At 37.4% G+C, this 18,370-nt stretch overlaps 1 long non-coding RNA gene across 1 annotated transcript; it reads left to right on the top strand.

Annotated features, from left to right (window-relative positions):
- The first annotated feature begins 223 nt into the window (after positions 1 to 223).
- LOC119986265 lies at positions 224 to 1,709 on the top strand. Its single transcript, XR_005465214.1, has 4 exons — positions 224 to 404; positions 518 to 592; positions 797 to 858; positions 1,686 to 1,709. It is a non-coding gene; the product is annotated as an uncharacterized LOC119986265 (long non-coding RNA).
- The last annotated feature ends 16,661 nt before the right edge of the window (positions 1,710 to 18,370 follow it).

Raw genomic sequence — 18,370 nt, 5'->3', positions numbered from 1 at the left:
GGATTTAGTTATAAAATGATTAAATTGTAGGGTAAAAAGAATTATTGGGATGGCTAAAAGAATATTCGAATTAAAGTTTGGGTGAAATGAGTAAAAGAATAAAATGGAATGATTTAAAATATATATATATATATATATAAATATATATAAATAAACAAACAATTTAAAGTATTAAAAAAAAAAATTTTCGTTTGAAAAGGGGTGAAGGCGCAGATGCCTTCACCCGAGTAGCTTTTGTTTTAAAAAAAAAAGAAGACAAAAGACAAAAGCTTGGTTGTGTCTTATTCTCAAACCAGTGGCACTATTCCGGTGAGACTCCGGCCAGTTTCCGGCCAGCCAAGGGTGCTTCAAGGTTGAAATTATACCCACACTTTGATTTTCTACAAGAACATAGGTGGATTGAGGTAAAGTTTGGTTTTAAGGTTTGAGAGTTAAATGGGTATTGGAGTTTTTGGTTTAATGAGAGTTTCCTTGTTCAACAACTTCAAATTTGGTTCTAATCTTCTTATAATTCTAGGTCCAAGGGAGGTTTTTGAACAAATTCAAGAGAAGCTTTTGTTAAATTGATTTGGTAGAATTACCAAGCTTCAAGGTAAGGATTCTTGGCTTAAATTGTTTTAATTAAAGTTAGGTTAGGATGAAAAATAATATTGTGGTATGATTTTAATTGTTTAACTTTAGAGAATTTAGGTAGAAAATGAATTTAGTGAAAATGGGGATATTGTGTAGTATGAAATGTGAGAATTGAAGGGATTGGTGAATATGGAAAATTAATGGAGATTCTTTTAATGAATAGGTTAGGGAATTGGCGTGACGTGTACTTTGCTTTCTTGGTGAGGATTGCGTGGTTACTTCGAGGTAGGGATTTTCTTACTATTTTTATTTCAAAACACTTTCAAGCCACCAAATTGCTTGTATGGTAAGTTTGGTTTCCGTCTCGATCTTTCCCGAGGGGAAACAAGCCCTTGCATGCTTACCATTGTTCCTTTGCATTATTGTCAATTTATTGGTGATTTAATTTGATGGATATATAACCTTGAAATGCTTGGTCATAAATCGGGCATTATGTAAACCTTCATGCATCACGATGAATGAATGTTTTTGTCTATATGTGTTGCACGAATGACATAAATTATAAGAATTTACATTAGATGCATGGTGGGTTCCGAGGGTGGTCCCGGGCTCACGTTAGGTGTTGGATGTTATTTGGGCACGTGCGTGGATGATGGATAGGAGCCTTGTGATGGTCCTAGTCCATAGGATTCCCGTAGCGGTATTTATTACTGCACGCTGGATAGTTATTTGATGCTAGACCAGGCGTGGCAGGTTGAGATATCACCGTGGGGCAGCGATGAGTGGTTGCGACCACATGCGTCCCAACCTTCTCTCTAGCGGTTTGAGATTGATGAATATGCGATTGTGGTATTGATTGGATGCTAGAAAGAGAGGTAGTGCGATGGATTCTCGTCGGCTTATCGTCGCAGGGCGGAAATCTGATTCGCTGGCTTTGGTGTCATTGGTGGAGGATATGGAGGTTCGGTTGGGTTGATCGGGTGCATTAGTTTGCATTGCATTTTGTTGCATTAAACAATGTTTCTTCTCCAACCTTATCATTTTTTACTTGTCTTCTAGTATTTCTCCCTACTGAGCCTTCTGCTCACCCTAGCTACTTTCCCTCCCCACAGGTGAGACAGGATCTAGTGCACAGGCCGCGGATCAGCAGGAGGACGCGTGACGGAGGTGGCCTGGACTTTTGTGGTTATGTGACACTTGCGTGTGAACTTATATATATGTATGGTGTGATGTTGATATGTTTTAGTAATTTATGTACATTGATGTATGGTGTTGATTTTGTTGGCCGGAAGTGGTGGCTGTAGGGTGTGTTTGATGATGATGATGGGATATGTGTTTGATGGTGGACCTATGGGTCGGTGGATGTTGATGATTTTAGAAGTGTTTTTTTTGTCTTTGTGTGTGATCTGATTACAGGTGGGTTTCCTCAATTTATGGGGAGATGCTGCCGAAATTTTTGGTACAATTTACATGGTTTATATTGGTTGGGATGTAACGTGTGGCATACACGCGGTTGTGTTTGGAGTGAGGGTTTTTTTGTGTATTTGACCTTTTCTTCACGCTCCGCGGGACGGGGCGTGATAAAATAGAGTACAACGGTCCACTTTGAAGCTTTCGAATTGCTCAACTCTCTCCATAGACGAGCTTTTCAGGTTTTTGTGCAATTTCAACATAACTTGGTCTATTCGCATCTTTACCTCACAAAACCTTGCCCGAAGGCTAAACTAGCATGTTAGACTTCTAAGAACACTAAATGGAGTACAATGTTCCAATTTGATGCTTTGGAAATGCTCAAATCTCTCCATAGACGAGCAATTTACGTTTTTGTGCAATTTCAAACATAACTTGGTCTATTCACATCTTTAACTTATGAAACGTTACACGAAAGCTAGAGTAGCAACTTAGACTTCTAATAACACAAAATATAGTACAACGGTCCACTTTGATGCTTTGGAATTGGTCAACTCTCTCGATAGATGAGCTTTACACTTTTTGTGCCTTTTCAAACATAACTTGTTCTATTCGTATCTTTAACTGACAAAACGTTGCACGATAGCTAGAGTAGCAAGTTAGACTTCTCAAAACACTAAATAGAGTACAACGTTCAACTTTGAAGCTTTGGAATTGCTCAGCTCTCTCCATAGATGAGCTTTCAATGTTTTTATGCAATTTGAAACGTAACTTGGTCTATTCGCATCTTTAACTGACGAAACGTTGCACGAAAGCCAGAGTAGCAAGTTAGACTTCTAAGAACACTAAATAGAGTACAACGGTCCACTTTGATGCTTTGGAATTGCTCAGCTCTCTCGATAGACGAGCATTTCAGGTTTTTGTGCAGTTTAAACATAACTTGGTCTATTCACATCTTTAACTTATGAAACGTTGCATGAAAGCTAGAGCATCAACTTAGACTTATAATAACACAAAATATAGTACAACAGTCCACTTTGATGCTTTGGAATTGGTCAACTCTCTTGATAGATGAGCTTTACACTTTTTGTGTCATTTCAAACATAACTTGGTCTATTCCCATCTTTAACTGACAAAACGTTGCACAATAGCTAGAGTAGCAAGTTAGACTTCTCATAACACTAAATAGAGTACAACGGTTCACTTTGAAGCTTTGGAATTGCTTAGCTCTCTCCATAGATGAGCTTTCCATGTTTTTATGCAATTTCAAATATAACTTGGTCTATTAGCGTCTTTAACTGACGAAACGTTGCACGAAAGCTAGAGTAGCAAGTTAGACTTCTACGAACACTAAATAGAGTACAACGGCCCACTTTCATGCTTTGGAATTGCTCAGCTCTCTCCATAGACGAGCATTTCAGGTTTTTGTGTAGTTTAAACATAACTTGGTCTATTCGCATGTTTACCTCACGAAACCTTGCCCGAAGGCTAAACTAGCATGTTAGACTTCTAAGAACACTAAACGGAGTACAATGGTCCAAATTGAAGCTTTGGAATTGCTCAACTCTCTCCATAGACGAGCAATTCATGTTTTTGTGCAATTTCAAATATTACTTGGTCTATTCACATCTTTAACTTAGGAAATGTTGCACGAAAGCTAAACTAGCAACTTAGACTTCCAATAGCACAAAATATAGTACAATGGTCCACTTTGAGTCTTTGGAATTGGTCAACTCTCTCGATAGATGAGCTTTACACGTTTTCGAGCCATTTCAAACATAACTTGGTCTATTTGCATCTTTAACTAACGAAAAGTTGCACGAAAGCTAGAGTAGCAAGTTAGACTTCTCAGAACACAAAATAGAGTACAACAGTCCACTTTGATGCTTTGGAATTGCTCAGCTCTCTCCATAGACGAGCTTTCCAAGTTTTTGTGCAATTTCAAACATAACTTGGTCTATTCGCATCTTTAACTGACTAAACGTTGCACGAAAGCTAGAGTACCAAGTTAGACTTCTAAGAAAACTAAATAGAGTACAACAATCCACTTTGATGCTTTGGAATTGCTCAGCTCTCTCCATAGACGAGCTTCACATGTTTTTGTGCAATTTAACACATTACTTGATCTATTCGTATCTTTACCTGACGAAACATTGCACGAACGCTAAACTAGCATGTTACACTCTCTAAACTTGATCTATTCCTCAACTCTCTCAATAGATGAGCTTTACACGTTTTCATGCATTTGAAACATGACTTGGTCCATTCGCATCTTTAGCTTACGAAACATTGCACGAAAGCTAAACTAGCAACTTAGACTTCTAATAACACAAAATAGAGCACGACGGTCCACTTTGATGCTTTGCAATTGCTCAAACTCTCTCGATAGACAAGATTTATACTTTGAAGCTTTGGAATTCCTCAACTCTCTCCATATAAGAGCTTTTCACGTTTTTGTGCAATTTCAACATAACTTGGTGTATTCGCATGTTTACCTCATGAAACCTTGCCCGAAGGCTGAACTAGCATGTTAGTCTGCTAAGAACACTAAATGGAGTACAATGGTCCAATTTGATGCTTTGGAATTGCTCAACCCTCTCCATAGACGAGCAATTCATGTTTTTGTGCAATTTCAAACATAACTTGGTCTATTCACATCTTTAACTTATTAAACGTTGCACGAAAGCTAAACTAGCATCTTAGACTTCTAATAACGCAAAATATAGTACAACGGTACACTTTGATGCTTTGGAATTGGTCAACTCTCTCGATAGATGAGCTTTACACATTTTTGTGTCATTTCAAACATAACATGGTCTATTCGAGACTTCAACTGACGAAACGTTGCATGAAAGCTAGAGTAGCAAGTTAGACTTCTAAGAACACTAAATAGAGTACAACGGTCCACTTTCATGCTTTGGAATTGCTCAGCTCTCTCCATAGACGAGCTTTCCAAGTTTTTGTGCAATTTCAAACATAACGTGGTCTATTCGCATCTTTAACTTACAAAATGTTGGACGAAAGCTAAACTAGCAACTTAGACTTCTAATAACACAAAATGGAGCACAACGATCCACTTTGATGCTTTGCAATTGCTCAAACTCTCTCGATAGATGAGCTTTACACGTTTTTGTGCCATGTCTAACATAACTGGGTCTATTCGCATCATTACCTTACGAAACATTGCACGAAGGCTAAACTAGCATGTTAGACTTCTAAGGACACTAAATAGAGTACAACGGTCCACTTTGAAGCTTTGGAATTGCTCAACTCTCTCCATAGACGAGCTTTTCACGTTTTTGTGCAATTTCAACACAACTTGGTCTATTCGCATGTTTACCTCACGAAACCTTGCCCGAAGGCTAAACTAGCATGTTAGTCTGCTAAGAACACTAAATGGAGTACAATGGTCCAATTTGATGCTTTGGAATTGCTCAACTCTCTCCATAGACGAGCAATTCATGTTTTTGTGCAATTTCAAACATAACTTGGTCTATTCACATCTTTAACTTATTAAACGTTGCACGAAAGCTAAACTAGCAACTTAGACTTCTAGTAACACAAAATATAGTACAACGGTACACTTTGATGCTTTTGAATTGGTCAACTCTCTCGATAGATGAGCTTTGCACGTTTTTGTGGCATTTCAAACATAACATGGTCTATTCGAGACTTCAACGGACGAAACGTTGCATGAAAGCTAGAGTAGCAAGTTAGACTTCTAAGAACACTAAATAGAGTACAACGGTCCACTTTGATGCTTTGGAATTGCTCAGCTCTCTCCATAGATGAGCTTTACACGTTTTTATGCATTTCAAACATGACTCGGCCCATTCGCATCTTTAGATTACGAAACATTGCACGAAAGCTAAACTAGCAACTTAGACTTCTAATAAAACAAGACAGAGTACAACGGTCCACTTCGATGCTTTGGAATTGCTCAACTCTCTCTATAGATGAGCTTTATATGTTTTCATGCCATTTTAAAGATAACTTGGTCTATTTCCATCTTTACCTTACGAAACATTGCACAAAAGCTAAACTAGCAACTTAGACTTCTAATAAAACAAACCAGAGTACAACGGTCCACTTCGATGCTTTGGAATTGCTCAACTTTCACTATAGATGAGCTTTACATGTTTTCATGCGATTTTAAACATAACTTGGTCTATTTGCATCTTTACCTTACGAAACATTGCACGAAAGCTAAACTAGCAACTTAGACTTCTAATAACACAAAATAGAGCACAACGGTCCACTTTGATGCTTTGCAATTGCTCAAACTCTCTCGATAGACGAGCTTTACACGTTTTTGCGCCATTTCTAACATAATTGGATCTATTCGCATCATTTCGTTAGGAAACATTGCACGAAGGCTAAACTAGCATGTTAGACTTCTAAGGATACTAAATAGAGTACAACGGTCCACTTTGAAGCTTTGGAATTGCTCAACTCTCTCCATGGACGAGCTTTTCACGTTTTTGTGCAATTTCAACATAACTTGGTCTATTCGCATGTTTACCTCACGAAACCTTGCCCGAAGGCTAAACTAGCATGTTAGTCTGCTAAGAACACTAAATGGAGTACAATGGTCCAATTTGATGCTTTGGAATTGCTCAACTCTCTCCATAGACGAGCAATTCATGTTTTTGTGTAATTTCAAACATAACTTGGTCTATTCACATCTTTAACTTATTAAACGTTGCACGAAAGCTAAACTAGCAACTTAGACTTCTAATAACACAAAATATAGTACAACGGTACACTTTGATGCTTTTGAATTGGTCAACTCTCTCGATAGATGAGCTTTACACGTTTTTGTGCCATTTCAAACATAACTTGGTCTATTCACATCTTTCACTGACGAAACGTTGCACGAAAGCTAGAGTAGCAAGTTAGACTTCTAAGAACACTAAATAGAGTACAACGGTCCACTTTGATGCTTTGGAATTGCTCAGCTCTCTCCATAGACGAGCTTTCCATGTATTTGTGCAATTTCAAACATAACTTGGTCTATTTGCATCTTTAACTTACGGAACGTTGCACGAAAGCTAGAGTAGCAAGGTAGACTTCTAAGAACGCTAAATAGAGTACAACGGTCCACTGTGATGCTTTGGAATTGCTCGACTCTCTCGATAGATGAGCTTTACACGTTTTAATGTCATTTCAAACATAACTTGCTCTATTTGCATCTTTACCTTACGAAACATTGCACAAAGGCTAAACTAGGAACTTAGACTTCTAATAACATAAAGCAGAGTACAACGGTCCACTTCGATGCTTTGGAATTGGTCAACTCTATCGATAGATGAGCTTTACACATTTTTATGCCATTTCGAACCTAACTTGGTCTATTAACATCTTTACCTTACGAAACATTGCACAAAGGCTAAACTAGCATGTTAGACTTCTAAGGACACTAAATATAGTACAACGGTCCACTTAGAATCTTTGGAATTGCTCAACTCTCTCCATAGACAAGGTTTTCACGTTTTTGTACAACTTCAACATAACTTGGTCTATTCGCGTCTTTACCTCACGAAACCTTGCCCGAAGGCTAAACTAGCATGTTAGACTTCTAATAACACTAAATGGAGTACAATGTTCCAATTTGATGCTTTGGAAATGCTCAAATCTCTCCATAGAAGAGCAATTCATGTTCTTGTGCAATTTCAAACATAACTTGGTCTATTCACATCTTTAACTTATTAAACGTTGCACGAAAGCTAAACTAGCAACTTGGACTTCTAATAACACAAAATATAGTACAACGGTCCACTTTGATGCTTTGGAATTGGTCAACTCTCTCGATATGTGAGCTTTACACTTTTTGTGTCATTTAAAACATAACTTGTTCTATTCGCATCTTTAACTAACAAAACGTTGCACGAAAGCTAGAGTAGCAAGTTAGACTTCTCAAAACAGTAAATAGAGTACAACAGTCCACTTTGAAGCTTTGGAATTGCTCAGCTCTCTCCATAGATGAGCTTTCCATGTTTTTGTGCAATTTCAAACATAACTTGGTCTATTCGCATCTTGAACTGACGAAATGTTGCACGAAAGCTAGAGTAGCAAGTTAGACTTCTAAAAACACTAAATAGAGTACAACGGTCCACTTTGATGCTTTGGAACTGCTCAGCTTTCTCTATAGACGAGCATTTCACGTTTTTGTTCAATTCCAAACATAACTTGGTCTATTCACATCTTTAACTTATGAAACGTTGCACAAAAGCTAGAGTAGCAACTTAGACTTCTAATAACACAAAATATAGTACAACGGTCCACTTTGATGCTTTGGAATTGGTCAACTCTCTCGATGGATTAGCTTTACGCTTTTTGTGCCATTTCAAACATAACTTGGTCTATTCACATCTTTCACAGACGAAACGTTGCACGAAAGCTAGAGTAGCAAGTTAGACTTCTAAGAACACTAAATAGAGTACAACGGTCCACTTTGATGCTTTGGAATTGCTCAGCTCTCTCCATAGACGAGCTTTCCAAGTATTTGTGCAATTTCAAACATAACTTGGTCTATTTGCATCTTTCACTTACGGAACGTTGCACGAAAGCTAGAGTAGCAAGGTAGACTTCTAAGAACGCTAAATAGAGTACAACGGTCCACTGTGATGCTTTGAAATTGCTCGACTCTCTTCGATAGATGAGCTTTACACGTTTTACTGCCATTTCAAACATAACTTGCTCTATTTGCATCTTTACCTTACGAAACATTGCACAAAGGCTAAACTAGGAACTTAGACTTCTAATAACACAAAACAGAGTACAACGGTCCACTTCGATGCTTTGGAATTGGCCAACTCTATCGATAGATGAGCTTTACATGTTTTCATGCCATTTCGAACCTAACTTGTTCTATTTGCATCTTTACCTTACGAAACATTGCACAAAGGCTAAACTAGCATGTTAGACTTATAAGGACACTAAATATAGTACAACGGTCCACTTAGAATCTTTGGAATTGCTCAACTCTCTCCATAGACGAGGTTTTCACGTTTTTGTGCAACATCAACATAACTTGGTCTATTCGCATCTTTACCTCACGAAACCTTGCCCGAAGGCTAAACTAGCATGTTAGACTTCTAAGAACACTAAATGGAGTTCAATGTTCCAATTTGATGCTTTGGATATGCTCAAATCTCTCCATAGAAGAGCAATTCATGTTTTTGTGCAATTTCAAACATAAGTTGGTCTATTCACATCTTTAACTTATTAAACGTTGCACGAAAGCTAAACTAGCAACTTAGACTTCTAATAACACAAAATATAGTACAACGGTCCACTTTGATGCTTTGGAATTGGTCAACTCTCTCGATATGTGAGTTTACACTTTTTGTGCCATTTCTAACATAACTTGTTCTATTCGCATCTTTAACTAACAAAACGTTGCACGAAAGCTAGAGTAGCAAGTTAGACTTCATAAAACAGTAAATAGAGTACAACGGTCCACTTTGAAGCTTTGGAATTGCTCAGCTCTCTCCATAGATGAGCTTTCCATGTTTTTGTGCAATTTCAAACATAACTTTGTCTATTCGCATCTTGAACTGACGAAACGTTGCACGAAAGCCAGAGTAGCAAGTTAGACTTCTAATAACACTAAATAGAGTACAACGGTCCACTTTGATGCTTTGGAATTGCTCAGCTTTCTCTATAGACGAGCATTTTCTCGTTTTTGTGCAATTTCAAACATAACTTGGTCTATTCACATCTTTAACTTATGAAACGTTGCACAAAAGCTAGAGTAGTAACTTAGACTTCTAATAACACAAAATATAGTACAACGGTCCACTTTGATGCTTTGGAATTGGTCAACTCTCTCGATAGATTAGCTTTACACTTTTTGTGCCATTTCAAACATAACTTGTTCTATTCGCATCTTTAACTAACAAAACGTTGCACGAGAGCTAGAGTAGCAAGTTAGACTTCCCAAAACACTAAATAGAGTACAACGGTCCACTTTGAAGCTTTGGAATTGCTCAGCTCTCTCCATAGATGAGCTTTCCATGTTTTTGTGCAATTTCAAACATAACTTGGTCTATTCGCATCTTGAACTGACGAAACATTGCTCGAAAGCCAGAGTAGCAAGTTAGACTTCTAAGAACACTAAATAGAGTACAACGGTCCACTTTGATGCTTTGGAATTGCTCAGCTTTCTCTATAGATGAGCATTTCACGTTTTTGTGTAATTTCAAACATAACTTGATCTATTCACTTCTTTAACTTATGAAACGTTGCACAAAAGCTAGACTAGCAACTTAGACTTCTAATAACACAAAATATAGTACAACGGTCCACTTTGATGCTTTGGAATTGGTCAACTCTCTCGATAGATTAGCTTTACACTTTTTGTGCCATTTCAAACATAACTTGGTCTATTCACATCTTTCACTGACGAAACGTTGCACGAAAGCCAGAGTAGCAAGTTAGACTTCTAATAACACTAAATAGAGTACAACGGTCCACTTTGATGCTTTGGAATTGCTCAGCTTTCTCTATAGACGAGCATTTTCTCGTTTTTGTGCAATTTCAAACATAACTTGGTCTATTCACATCTTTAACTTATGAAACGTTGCACAAAAGCTAGAGTAGTAACTTAGACTTCTAATAACACAAAATATAGTACAACGGTCCACTTTGATGCTTTGGAATTGGTCAACTGTCTCGATAGATTAGCTTTACACTTTTTGTGCCATTTCAAACATAACTTGTTCTATTCGCATCTTTAACTAACAAAACGTTGCACGAAAGCTAGAGTAGCAAGTTAGACTTCTCAAAACAGTAAATAGAGTACAACGGTCCACTTTGAAGCTTTGGAATTGCTCAGCTCTCTCCATAGATGAGCTTTCCATGTTTTTGTGCAATTTCAAACATAACTTGGTCTATTCGCATCTTGAACTGACGAAATGTTGCACGAAAGCCAGAGTAGCAAGTTAGACTTCTAAAAACACTAAATAGAGTACAACGGTCCACTTTGATGCTTTGGAATTGCTCAGCTTTCTCTATAGACGAGCATTTCACGTTTTTGTTCAATTTCAAACATAACTTGGTCTATTCACATCTTTAACTTATGAAACGTTGCACAAAAGCTAGAGTAGCAACTTAGACTTCTAATAACACAAAATATAGTACAACGGTCCACTTTGATGCTTTGGAATTGGTCAACTCTCTCGATGGATTAGCTTTACGCTTTTTTTGCCATTTCAAACATAACTTGGTCTATTCACATCTTTCACAGACGAAACGTTGCACGAAAGCTAGAGTAGCAAGTTAGACTTCTAAGAACACTAAATAGAGTACAACGGTCCACTTTGATGCTTTGGAATTGCTCAGCTCTCTCCATAGACGAGCTTTCCAAGTATTTGTGCAATTTCAAACATAACTTGGTCTATTTGCATCTTTCACTTACGGAACGTTGCACGAAAGCTAGAGTAGCAAGGTAGACTTCTAAGAATGCTAAATAGAGTACAACGGTCCACTGTGATGCTTTGAAATTGCTCGACTCTCTCGATAGATGAGCTTTACATGTTTTACTGCCATTTCAAACATAACTTGCTCTATTTGCATCTTTACCTTACGAAACATTGCACAAAGGCTAAATTAGGAACTTAGACTTCTAATAACACAAAACAGAGTACAACGGTCCACTTCGATGCTTTCGAATTGGCCAACTCTATCGATAGATGAGCTTTACATGTTTTCATGCCATTTCGAACCTAACTTGTTCTATTTGCATCTTTACCTTACGAAACATTGCACAAAGGCTAAACTAGCATGTTAGACTTATAAGGACACTAAATATAGTACAACGGTCCACTTAGAATCTTTGGAATTGCTCAACTCTCTCCATAGACGAGGTTTTCACGTTTTTGTGCAACTTCAACATAACTTGGTCTATTCGCATCTTTACCTCACGAAACCTTGCCCGGAGGCTAAACTAGCATGTTAGACTTCTAAGAACACTAAATGGAGTACAATGTTCCAATTTGATGCTTTGGATATGCTCAAATCTCTCCATAGAAGAGCAATTCATGTTTTTGTGCAATTTCAAACATAAGTTGGTCTATTCACATCTTTAACTTATTAAACGTTGCACGAAAGCTAAACTAGCAACTTAGACTTCTAATAACACAAAATATAGTACAACGGTCCACTTTGATGTTTTGGAATTGGTCAACTCTCTCGATATGTGAGTTTACACTTTTTGTGCCATTTCTAACATAACTTGTTCTATTCGCATCTTTAACTAACAAAACGTTGCACGAAAGCTAGAGTAGCAAGTTAGACTTCATAAAACAGTAAATAGAGTACAACGGTCCACTTTGAAGCTTTGGAATTGCTCAGCTCTCTCCATAGATGAGCTTTCCATGTTTTTGTGCAATTTCAAACATAACTTTGTCTATTCGCATCTTGAACTGACGAAACGTTGCACGAAAGCCAGAGTAGCAAGTTAGACTTCTAATAACACTAAATAGAGTACAACGGTCCCCTTTGATGCTTTGGAATTGCTCAGCTTTCTCTATAGACGAGCATTTTCTCGTTTTTGTGCAATTTCAAACATAACTTGGTCTATTCACATCTTTAACTTATGAAACGTTGCACAAAAGCTAGAGTAGTAACTTAGACTTCTAATAACACAAAATATAGTACAACGGTCCACTTTGATGCTTTGGAATTGGTCAACTCTCTCGATAGATTAGCTTTACACTTTTTGTGCCATTTCAAACATAACTTGTTCTATTCGCATCTTTAACTAACAAAACGTTGCACGAGAGGTAGAGTAGCAAGTTAGACTTCCCAAAACACTAAATAGAGTACAACAGTCCACTTTGAAGCTTTGGAATTGCTCAGCTCTCTCCATAGATGAGCTTTCCATGTTTTTGTGCAATTTCAAACATAACTTGGTCTATTCGCATCTTGAACTGACGAAACATTGCACGAAAGCCAGAGTAGCAAGTTAGACTTCTAAGAACACTAAATAGAGTACAACGGTCCACTTTGATGCTTTGGAATTGCTCAGCTTTCTCTATAGATGAGCATTTCACGTTTTTGTGTAATTTCAAACATAACTTGATTTATTCACTTCTTTAACTTATGAAACGTTGCACAAAAGCTAGAGTAGCAACTTAGACTTCTAATAACACAAAATATAGTACAACGGTCCACTTTGATGCTTTGGAATTGGTCAACTCTCTCGATAGATTAGCTTTACACTTTTTGTGCCATTTCAAACATAACTTGGTCTATTCACATCTTTCACTGACGAAACGTTGCACGAAAGCTAGAGTAGCAAGTTAGACTTCTAACAACACTAAATAGAGTACAACTGTCCACTTTGATGCTTTGGAATTGCTCAGCTCTCTCCATAGACGAGCTTTCCAAGTATTTGTGCAATTTCAAACATAAGTTGGTCTATTTGCATCTTTAACTTATGGAACGTTGCACGAAAGCTAGAGTAGCAAGGTAGACTTCTAATAACGCTAAATAGAGTACAACAGTCCACTGTGATGCTTTGGAAATATTCGACTCTCTCGATAGATGAGCTTTACACGTTTTAATGCCATTTCAAACATAACTTGCTCTATTTGCATCTTTACCTTACGAAACATTTCACAAAGGCTAAACTAGGAACTTAGACTTCTAATAACACAAAACAGAGTACAACGGTCCACTTCGATGCTTTGGAATTGGTCAACTCTATCGATAGATGAGCTTTACATGTTTTTATGCCATTTCGAACCTAACTTGGTCTATTTGCATCTTTACCTTACAAAACATTGCACAAAGGCTAAACTAGCATGTTAGACTTCTAAGGACACTAAATATAGTACAACGGTCCACTTACAATCTTTGGAATTGCTCAACTCTCTCCATAGATGAGGTTTTCACGTTTTTGTGCAACTTCAACATAACTTGGTCTATTCGCATCTTTACCTCACGAAACCTTGCCCGAAGGCTAAACTAGCTTGTTAGACTTCTAAGAACACTAAATGGAGTACAATGTTCCAATTTGATGCTTTGGAAATGCTCAAATCTCTCCATAGAAGAGCAATTCATGTTTTTGTGCAATTTCAAACATAAGTTGGTCTATTCACATCTTTAACTTATTAAACATTGCACGAAAGCTAAACTAGCAACTTAGACTTCTAATAACACAAAATATAGTACAACGGTCCACTTTGATGCTTTGGAATTGGTCAACTGTCTCGATAGATTAGCTTTACACTTTTTGTGCCATTTCAAACATAACTTGGTCTATTCCCATCTTTAACTGACAAAATATTGCACGATAGCTAGAGTAGCAAGTTAGACTTCTCAGAACACTAAATAGAGTACAACGGTCCACTTTGAAGCTTTGGAATTTCTCAGCTTTCTCCATAGATGACCTTTCCATGTTTTTGTGCAATTTCAAATAAAACATGGTCTATTCGCGTCTTTAACTGACGAAACATTGCACGAAAGCTAGAGTAGCAAGTTAGACTTCTAAGAACACTAAATAGAGTACAACGGTCCACTTTGATGCGTTGGAATTGCTCAGCTTTCTCCATAGACGAGCACTTCAGGTTTTTGTGCAGTTTAAACATAACTTGGTCTATTCGCATGTTTACCTCACGAAACCTTGCCCGAAGGCTAAACTAGCATGTTAGACTTCTAAGAAAACTAAATGGAGTACAATGGTCCAAATTGATGCTTTGGAATTGCTCAACTCTCTCCTTTGACGAGCAATTCACGTTTTTGTGCAATTTCAAATATTACTTGGTCTATTCACATCTTTAACTTATGAAATGTTGCACGAAAGCTAAACTAGCAACTTAGACTTCTAATAGCACAGAATATAGTACAATGGTCCACTTTGAGTCTTTGGAATTGGTCTACTCTCTCGATAGATGAGCTTTACACGTTTTCGAGCCATTTCAAACATAACTTGCTCTATTTGCATCTTTAACTAACGAAACGTTGCACGAAAGCTAGAGTAGCAAATTAGTCTTCTCAGAACACAAAATAGAGTACAACGGTCCACTTTGATGCTTTGGAATTGCTCAGCTCTCTCCATAGACGAGCATTCCAAATTTTTGTGCAATTTCAAACATAACTTGGTCTATTCGCATCTTTAACTGACTAACCGTTGCACGAAAGCTAGAGTAGCAACTTAGACTTCTAAGAACACTAAATAGAGTACAACGGTCCACTTTGATGCTTTGGAATTGCTCAGCTCTCTCCATAGACGAGGTTCACATGTTTTTGTGCAATTTCAAACACTACTTGATCTATTGATATCTTTACCTTATGAAACATTGCACGAACGCTAAACTAGCATGTTAGACTTCCTTTGGAATTGCTCAACTCTCTCCATAGATGAGGTTTACACGTTTTTATGCATTTGAAACATGACTCGGTCCATTCGCATCTTTAGCTTACGAAACATTGCACGAAAGGTAAAGTAGCAACTTAGACTTCTAATAACACAAAACAGAATACAACGGTCCACTTCGATGCTTTGGAATTGCTCAACTCTCTCTATAGATGAGCTTTACATGTTTTCATGCCATTCTAAACATAACTTGGTCTATTTGCATCTTTACCTTACGAAACATTGCACGAAAGCTAAACTAGCAACTTAGACTTCTAATAACACAAAATAGAGCACAACGGTCCACTTTGATGCTTTGCAATTGCTCAAACTCTCTCGATAGACGAGCTTTACACGTTTTTGTTCCATTTCTAACATAACTGGATCTATTCGCATTATTACCTTATGAAACATTGCACGAAGGCTAAACTAGCATGTTAGACTTCTAAGGACACTAAATAGAGTACAATGGTCCACTTTGAAGCTTTGGAATTCCTCAACTCTCTCCATAGACGAGCTTTTCACGTTTTTGTGCAATTTCAACGTAACTTGGTCTATTCGCATGTTTACCTCATGAAACCTTGCCCGAAGGCTAAACTAGCATGTTAGTCTGCTAAGAACACTAAATGGAGTACAATGGTCCAATTTGATGCTTTGGAATTGCTCAACTCTCTCCATAGACGAGCAATTCATGTTTTTGTGCAATTTCAAACATAACTTGGTCTATTCACATCTTTAACTTATTAAACGTTGCACGAAAGCTAAACTAGTAACTTAGACTTCTAATAACACAAAATAAAGTACAACGGTCCACTTTGATGCTTTGGAATTGGTCAACTCTCTCGATAGATGAGCCTTACACGTTTTCGTGCCATTTCAAACATAAGTTGGTCTATTCACATCTTTCACTGACGAAACGTTGCCCGAAAGCTAGAGTAGCAAGTTAGACTTCTAAGAACACTAAATAGAGTACAACGGTCCACTTTGATGCTTTGGAATTGTTCAGCTGTCTCCATAGACGAGCTTTCCAAGTATTTGTCCAATTTCAAACATAACTTGGTCTATTTGCATCTCTCACTTACTGAACGTTGCACGAAAGCTAGAGTAGCAAGGTAGACTTCTAATAACGCTAAATAGAGTACAACGGTCCACTGTGATGCTTTGGAATTGCTCGACTCTCTCGATAGATGAGCTTTACACGTTTTAATGCCATTTCAAACATAACTTGCTCTATTTGCATCTTTACCTTACGAAACATTGCACAAAGGCTAAACTAGGAACTTACACTTCTAATAACACAAAACAGAGTACAACGGTCCACTTCGATGCTTTGGAATTGGTCAACTCTATCGATAGATGAGCTTTACACGTTTTTATGCCATTACGAACGTAACTTGGTCTATTTGCATCTTTACCTTACGAAACATTGCACAAAGGCTAAACTAGCATGTTAGACTTCTAAGGACACTAAATATAGTACAACGGTCCACTTAGAATCTTTGGAATTGCTCAACTCTCTCCATAGACGAGCTTTTCACGTTTTCGTGCAATTTCAACATAACTTGGTTTATTCGCATCTTTACCTCACGAATCCTTGCGCGAAGGCTAAACTAGCATGTTAGACTTCTAAGAACACTAAATGGAGTACAATGTTCCAATTTTATGCTTTGGAAAAGCTTAAATCTCTCCATAGAAGTTCAATTCATGTTTTTGTGCAATTTCAAACATAACTTGGTCTATTCACATCTTTAACTTATTAAACGTTGCACGAAAGCAAAACTAACAACTTAGACTTCTAATAACACAAAATATAGTACAACGGTACACTTTGATGCTTTGGAATTGGTCAACTCTCTCGATATGTGAGCTTTACACTTTTCGTGCCATTTCAAACATAACTTGTTCTATTCGCATCTTTAACTGACAAAACGTTGCACGAAAGCTAGAGTAGCAAGTTAGACTTCTCAAAACACTAGATAGAGTACAACGGTCTACTTTGAAGCTTTGGAATTGCTCAGTTCTCTCCATAGATGAGCTTTCCATGTTTTTGTGCAATTTCAAACATAACTTGGTCTATTCGCATCTTTAACTGATGAAACGTTGCACGAAAGCCAGAGTAGCAAGTTAGACTTCTGAGAACACTAAATAGAGTACAACGGTCCACTTTGATGCTTTAGAATTGCTCAGCTTTCTCCATAGACGAGCATTTCACGTTTTTGTGCAATTTCAAACAGAACTTGGTCTATTCACATCTTTAACTTATGAAACGTTGCACAAAAGCTAGAGTAGCAACTTAGACTTCTAATAACACAAAATATAGTACAACGGTCCACTTTGATGCTGTGGAATTGGTCAACTCTCTCGATAGATGAGCTTTACACTTTTTGTGCCATTTCAAACATAACTTGGTCTATTCCCATCTTTAACTGACAAAACATTGCACGATAGCTAAAGTAGAAAGTTAGAATTCTCAGAACACTAAATAGAGTACAACGGTTCACTTTGAAGCTTTGGAATTGCTCAGCTTTCTCCATAGATGACCTTTCCATGTTTTTGTGCAATTTCAAACATAACATGGTCTATTCGCGTCTTTAACTAACGAAACGTTGCACGAAAGCTAGAGTAGCAAGTTAGACTTCTAAGAACACTAAATAGAGTACAACGGTCCACTTTGATGCTTTGGAATTGCTCAGCTTTCTCCATAGACCAGCATTTCAGGTTTTTGTGCAGTTTAAACATAACTTGGTCTATTCGCATGTTTACCTCACGAAACCTTGCCTGAAGGCTAAACTAGCATGTTAGACTTCTAAGAACACTAAATGGAGTACAATGGTCCAAATTGATGCTTTGGAATTGCTCAACTCTCTCCTTAGACGAGTAATTCTCGTTTTTGTGCAATTTCAAATATTACTTGGTCTATTCACATCTTTAACTTATGAAATGTTGCACGAAAGCTAAACTAGCAACTAAGACTTCTAATAGCACAAAATATAGTACAATGGTCCACTTTGAGTCTTTGGAATT

Source organism: Tripterygium wilfordii, chromosome 19 (genome assembly GCF_013401445.1).
Source record: "Tripterygium wilfordii isolate XIE 37 chromosome 19, ASM1340144v1, whole genome shotgun sequence".
NCBI classification, from domain to species: Eukaryota; Viridiplantae; Streptophyta; class Magnoliopsida; order Celastrales; family Celastraceae; genus Tripterygium; species Tripterygium wilfordii.
The sequence above is the reverse complement of the archived record's forward strand: the minus strand, read 5'-3'. Positions and strand labels throughout refer to the sequence as shown.